The sequence below is a fragment of the Phoxinus phoxinus genome (genome assembly GCF_949152265.1).
Source record: "Phoxinus phoxinus genome assembly, chromosome: 12".
NCBI classification, from domain to species: domain Eukaryota; kingdom Metazoa; phylum Chordata; class Actinopteri; order Cypriniformes; family Leuciscidae; genus Phoxinus; species Phoxinus phoxinus.
The window spans coordinates 25,755,170-25,761,351 of record NC_136887.1 but is presented as its reverse complement, the minus strand read 5'-3'; the positions used below and the strand labels follow the sequence as shown (position 1 = coordinate 25,761,351).

Genomic DNA, 6,182 nt, shown 5'->3' with positions numbered 1-6,182 from the left:
TTACGGAGGCTGTGTGTGACCCCTGTCTGAAGGTGAATGCCACCGGCTGCTCCAGCGTAGTCCATCACTACACTGCTTACCGCTTTCCATTACACTCCAGGTGCTCTTCAGTACTGCTGATACACACAAAACACACACTAGCACACAATGTAGCTCCATCTCACCTGAATTGTACCTCGTAACCTCTCAGCCCACATGCGTACTCGTCCACGGGGCTGTTTAAAATACAGTCATCGCTCAAATCCACCTACCCGCTAATACACCCGCCACTTATGAACACACTCACGTGGGTCGCCACAATGACAGACTGAAGTGAGGCCTCGCCACCTCGGGTCCATGTTCCTCAGAGAGGCCGTTTCCCTTGCGGAGGACTGTAATAAGTGTCAGCAGTGGCTGCAGATGGGGTCAAGTCTTTATTCAGAGATGAAAAAGGGAAATTAAAGGTCACAGTTCATTTCAAAGGTCACATGGCACATTGGAAAAAGGCAGTTTCTAATACAGCACTGGTTTTGAAGTTGGAGGGGAATTATTCACTAATATGAAATGGGGCTGCTGATAGTGCATTTACGTTGTTTTAGTGCTTGATTCACAAATGCTATAATTTTGATATTTATGACTATGCATTTCATTTATTTTGTGTTATTTATAAAATGCTGTATCAGATTTTTTGTATAGATTCATGGATTTGGATCATGGATCATAATTTAGATAGCATAATGTCTGTGTGCGCATTAAATTGATAAAAATTTACAGTAAAGACTTTTGTATTGTTACAAAATGTCTATTTCAAATAAATGCTGTTTTTGTTATACTTTTATTCATAGAATCCTAAAAAACCAAAAAAAAGTATCATTTTAAATCCACTAATTATTGTTTAATCAATAAATGCAGCTTTGGTAAGCATAAAAGACTTATTTAAAAAATAAAAAATAAAAAATAAACTTTTTAAAGCACCAAACTTTTGAATGGTAGTGTAGGTAATGATGAGTAATTTGAAACGTAATTATATGGAATTAATAAATAACTTTTCATTTTTGTTATTTATCAATTCCATGGATATCCTTGGGTGGGGGGGATCTCACTTTCCACTTTAAAATACAAACAATATGCCACTTTAGCAACTGTGAAGATCCAAAGTCATTGCAATATTCCAAACGTATGAATGGCACTGTATACACTGACGTTTACATGTTAGTCAGAATTTGCTAAATAGACTCTTTATTCAATTCACATATATGCGTTACTTACTGCATAGAAGTGCTCTAGGTTTTGTACATCAGAGTGACTGAAATGATGCATCACCATACTCATTTTTTTTCCTCAAACCAAGCTTGCGTTAAAGGATGCATTATATTTTTCAAATTACATTTCAACTGCCAATGCGTTTCCTCTCTCTTCCTTTTCTCATCCCACACATTAGTGATCGCCCTAATGTGGTCATGAATCTTATGTGCCCGGGTATTCATAGATTTGCTGAGTCTGTGTTTAGAATGCAATTTTAAGAAGCTGTCAGTGAGAGAGATGAACGATAAACCCATATATAAATATGATCACCTAGATCATTAGCCGCATTATAATGTTAATATGTCATTGACATGTATGGAGAGATCATTTTTCAAAAGAGCAGAAAAAAAGGTCATCGATGCATTGAATTAAGAGTCATAAGTTAAAGTTCTGCCAACTGCAATTTTTTTCTTAGGACCAGCAGAAATAATATTCTCCAACATGCTCACAGAAAAGTAACTCCGATTTTCTAAGAATCAGCCGGGTTAACCTTTAAATATTATTCAAGATGTTCACACATGGTTATGACCCTCAAGCTAATTAACATATATGAACAGATATGCACACAAATTGCAAATGCACACACCCACACATTATACAGATTTTCTTTCTGCCTTACTTTCATCTTTCCCTCTCTTTCTGCTGACCAAATCAATTAGAACATCAATGCTAATGATCACATCATAGAGCAAATGAGTTTGTCATCAAACACTTATATCCGCATTGCCCCAGCACCCCCACACGAACACACACGCATGCGAAGTGGCAGTCACATATTCGTTGCAACCCTTTCATCTTTCTCAACCATTGCCCCTTCTTTTACAAAAACACACTCTATAGCACTGGCGCTAAAGCGATAGAAACCAACCGCTCCCCTTTCCGAAAGCTCGAATCATCCACGCTTCATGCTCGCAGGCAGTTCAAACTCTCTCCTAACTCATTAAAGCTGATTTGGGATTATTTACATGCCGCTGGGAAGCACAGTAAACACGATTAGGTTGGACAAATACCGGGGTCAATATTTTGCAGACGTTCCAATTAATAAAACATAGGCCTACCATAGGATATGAAGCTACCGCTATCTTCAGTAGAAAGGGAGACAGCTAGGCAGGGCATAATTGGGAAGACAAAGAAACAAGAACCCCAACTGGTATGCACTGACATGCCTGTCAGACAACCCGCAACAGCAGTACATGCTAGCTCGAATGAGCATTGATGAACTGAAATATCCTTCGAAACTAAGAGAAAGTGACATGTAAAAGAAATTGAAAGTGGTAAAAAGAGGGAAAAATAATGGGAAAAAAAGAGTGAGGCAAAGATAAAAGCACGCCGCATAAAACCGGTTCACTGAAGTGATAGGATGTTGAGAGGAACAGTGCTTAGCCACAAACATACACACACATATCCACATGTACTTGAAGTCGGAGCAGAAAAAGACACTTCGCAGCTTTATCACAAAGCCGCCTCTTGTCCCTCGCTAAAATTAGCCGGTGTTGACGAGACCCTTGCGCGGCGATAAAACAGATGAATTATGCAAAGAGATTGCACAGAGGAAAAATATGAGGCAGGGTAAAAGGAGTGGAAGATGTTGAAGTGCACAGCGGATGTGTTGGAGAGTGTGCGTGTTTGAGGAGCTGTATGTTGAACCATTTATGTATGTATATTGTATGTGTACAGCATTTATAGCACTCAGCGGCCATCTTGGAAACGGTTTGAGCAGCTGTTATCTATCAGCTGCAATACATATACTTGAATGGGGGAAGAAAATACAGTACTTTATGTGAATCATTAAGCAAAACTTTGTTCAAAAGCATGTCAAATATATATAAACTATGCTTTAATGATATTTTTTCTGTTGTAGGTACCATTTGCATATTCTTAGAGTTCAAAAGAAAAAAATACGTTTGATCAAAAAGCCGATTGGTGTAACTTTTTAAGTTTAACTTTCCCGATTTTACAACCCGCTTTATATTGTTACAAATCAATGTCAGTAGTATGTGTAAATTAACAAATGTTTACTCGTTCTCCATGTTACCTGCACCGAGAAATTTGTGTTTATTTGTCAGCAAAAGTACGCTGGCTGACTTTTGACAGCTCTAGGGCTTTCATGAAAACTAGATTATACTTCTGTATTTTTGTTTTCCTGCCCACAGACAGTCTGATCGAAAGAGGGTTATTAACAGAGCAGTTACTGTAAGAGAGTAGGTTTATCATTAAAAAATGACAGCATTAAAAGCAGCATTACGCTAAAAATGGGCATGAATTTTGAATTGTTTACAACAAACACAGAGATTTTTCAGATTTTCCGTTACAGCGTTCTCTCCGCATTTACAATTCTCAACAGCCTTTAGCCACTGCCTATAATACACTGGTTCCTTCAATCACTCCCACTAAACGTTTACTCTCAAAACGTCATTATGACTAAAAGTATTTCCAACTAAAGCAAGGTGTTTTTTCTTACTCTGGTAAGTAAGCATGTCCATAGCAGACTGGTGGGAGTGGCAACATGCATTATGGGTGTTGAAGTTTTCCTACCTATTTGGCCTTTTTTTCTTGGTTTTCTCTAGTCATGTAGCACACAAAAAAAATCTTTCTATTGTATAGGCAGCCAAGTTTTGTTGAAAGCCCATTTTGCCAGCAGTAAAGTACCCCTTTAAGGAATATAGTAACAGTAACGCATTGTTAGATAATATGTAGAGGGAATACTTGACACAAAGAACACTGTTTTCTATGAAATGTCCATCTTTTTCTTCCTCAAACATGAGGCAGAGACTGTAGGACACTCGAGGGGTACTGCAATAAAAGCTGTGGACACAACAAGCAGAATTCAGAGATGGAGAGAGAGAGAGAGAGAGAGAGAGAGAGAGAGAGAGAGAGAGAGAGAGAGAGAGAGAGAGAGAGAGAGAGAGAGAGAGAGAGAGAGAGAGAGAGAGAGAGAGAGAGATGCAGAGAGAGAGAGAGAGAGAGAGAGAGAGAGAGAGAGAGAGAGGATGGTGGTGTTTAACATGGAACTGCAGATGAGAAGCTGCTGCAGTTTCAGTGTGGGTGGAAGAGTCAGTGCTTAAATGACTCCCATCTTCTCCCTCTCTGTTCACCCCCACCTTTTTATCTCTCTCTTAGACAAATTTACCCAGTCCAGCTATAAGGAGGTCTGTAAAACCTGCAGAAAGCCATCCACTTACATTCCCATTCATCTCAATTGATCCAAAATCTGCCATCTTTGCTCATAGGTGCTCAGTTCTGCAGCCAGGATTTTTTCAGGTCTGGTCTGGGGTACTTCTTTAGCTGCTCAGCTTCTTGGCCCTTGAAACATGATTCCCAATCCAGGTCCATGCAGCTTATGCTATAGGTGACATGAGAGACCATTGCACATGCATCAGAAGAAAATACAAATTCTGTCATCATTTCCTCACCTTTGTGTGAGAAACAAACTGAGATTTTGTTTTATTACTCTCTGAAATTCCTCCCCCCTACTGGGGATCTCAGAACATGGTCTCCATTCTCCATATTTGAATATATATTATATCCTTTTGTATACATAACATAACAACAATTATTTATTTATAATTAGGGGGTGGGGTGGGGGGGGGGGGGGGGGTTAGCAAATTATGCTAATTTTAATATAATTAGGTTTACAAGCCATTTTCTTATATATTTACCAGACACTACTATCCAAGGTGACTTACAAAACAAGGTGTATCGTCCTGAGATGAGTAACATGAGAAGTTAATATAAGTTTTATTTAATTTATTAATTATTTTAATTAAAAAAAAGTTAATAAATTAATTTAAAAAAATAACATCGATTTATTAAATTGCTTTAAAAAATCTAATTGCATTACTACAACGGCCACACAGTCACCAGTGAAAAATAATGCTTGTAAAATGCTTACCATTTTATCCCAGCATCTGTCGCACATCTGTCATGCTGAATGAAGACTTTGCCTTGTAGCACTGTTAGCATTTCTTTAATGTGTCATTGGTGGCATGACTTTGAAATAGACAGCTTGGATTCTTCTTTGTTGACAACTAGACAACTCTCAATGCTACAGACACAATACCCCATCAGCAGGTATAAGGACATCTCTAGTCTTGCTGTGTCTGCTCTTGACACTGCATGAATCAGCACTGCTATGGTCAGCAGAATATTTTGGATAAAGCAGATATTAAATATAAATGGAATCATATTGGTCACAAACACAGTGGCTATTGAAACATTGATGTGACATATAATGGAAAAGTGAGGTGGATTTGTGGAGGGGAAATAGGATATTTTTTCACAATACACAATTTAAGAGCTAGCCTATGTTTCAAGAAATAAATATTTAAAAAAGAGAGACATGTTTATTGTTACTTTTTTAACGACCAGGTAAGCCAGGCCTTTGGGTTTCCTTGAAAATAACATGCAGGTGTTTTGGAGCAAGGTTGGAATTAAACTCTGCAGGGAAGTGGACCTCCAAAAGTAGGTTTGTGTACCTCTGCTGTAGAACTAAATAAAAAATGTAAGCAAGCAAACCTGGTTGTAACCTACTGGTAAAACACCCTTTGTGTTTTGTTGATGATTTTCTTGTTCAATTCGCGGTGATGCAGATCTGTCTTGACTCGAAAGATTGAGAAGATGCTCAAGTTAAATGACATTCATTGATAGTTAGTGTTGAATATAAAATACAAATGTTAAAGCCCATAAGCTTGTCAGTCCAACACACGCTGCCAAATGCTCATCCGCACTTTCTCATCTTGCGGTCAATGACTGTTACGCTGGTATCAGCACAGGACTGAATGAAAGCCTTTATTACGAATTATCTCCAAATGCCTAGGAGGAGCACACACTAAGAAAACATAATAACTAAACAGAAAACTTAAATAATTTTTATTTTATTTTAATTAAATTTTTGTATT

At 38.0% G+C, this 6,182-nt stretch overlaps 1 long non-coding RNA gene across 1 annotated transcript; it reads right to left on the bottom strand.

Annotated features, from left to right (window-relative positions):
• Positions 1-286: 286 nt before the first annotated feature.
• On the bottom strand, positions 287-5,527 carry LOC307008384. Its single transcript, XR_013799805.1, has 3 exons — positions 5,177-5,527; positions 4,467-4,627; positions 287-411 (listed from the first exon to the last, which is right to left on the bottom strand). It is a non-coding gene; the product is annotated as an uncharacterized lncRNA (long non-coding RNA).
• Positions 5,528-6,182: the final 655 nt, after the last annotated feature.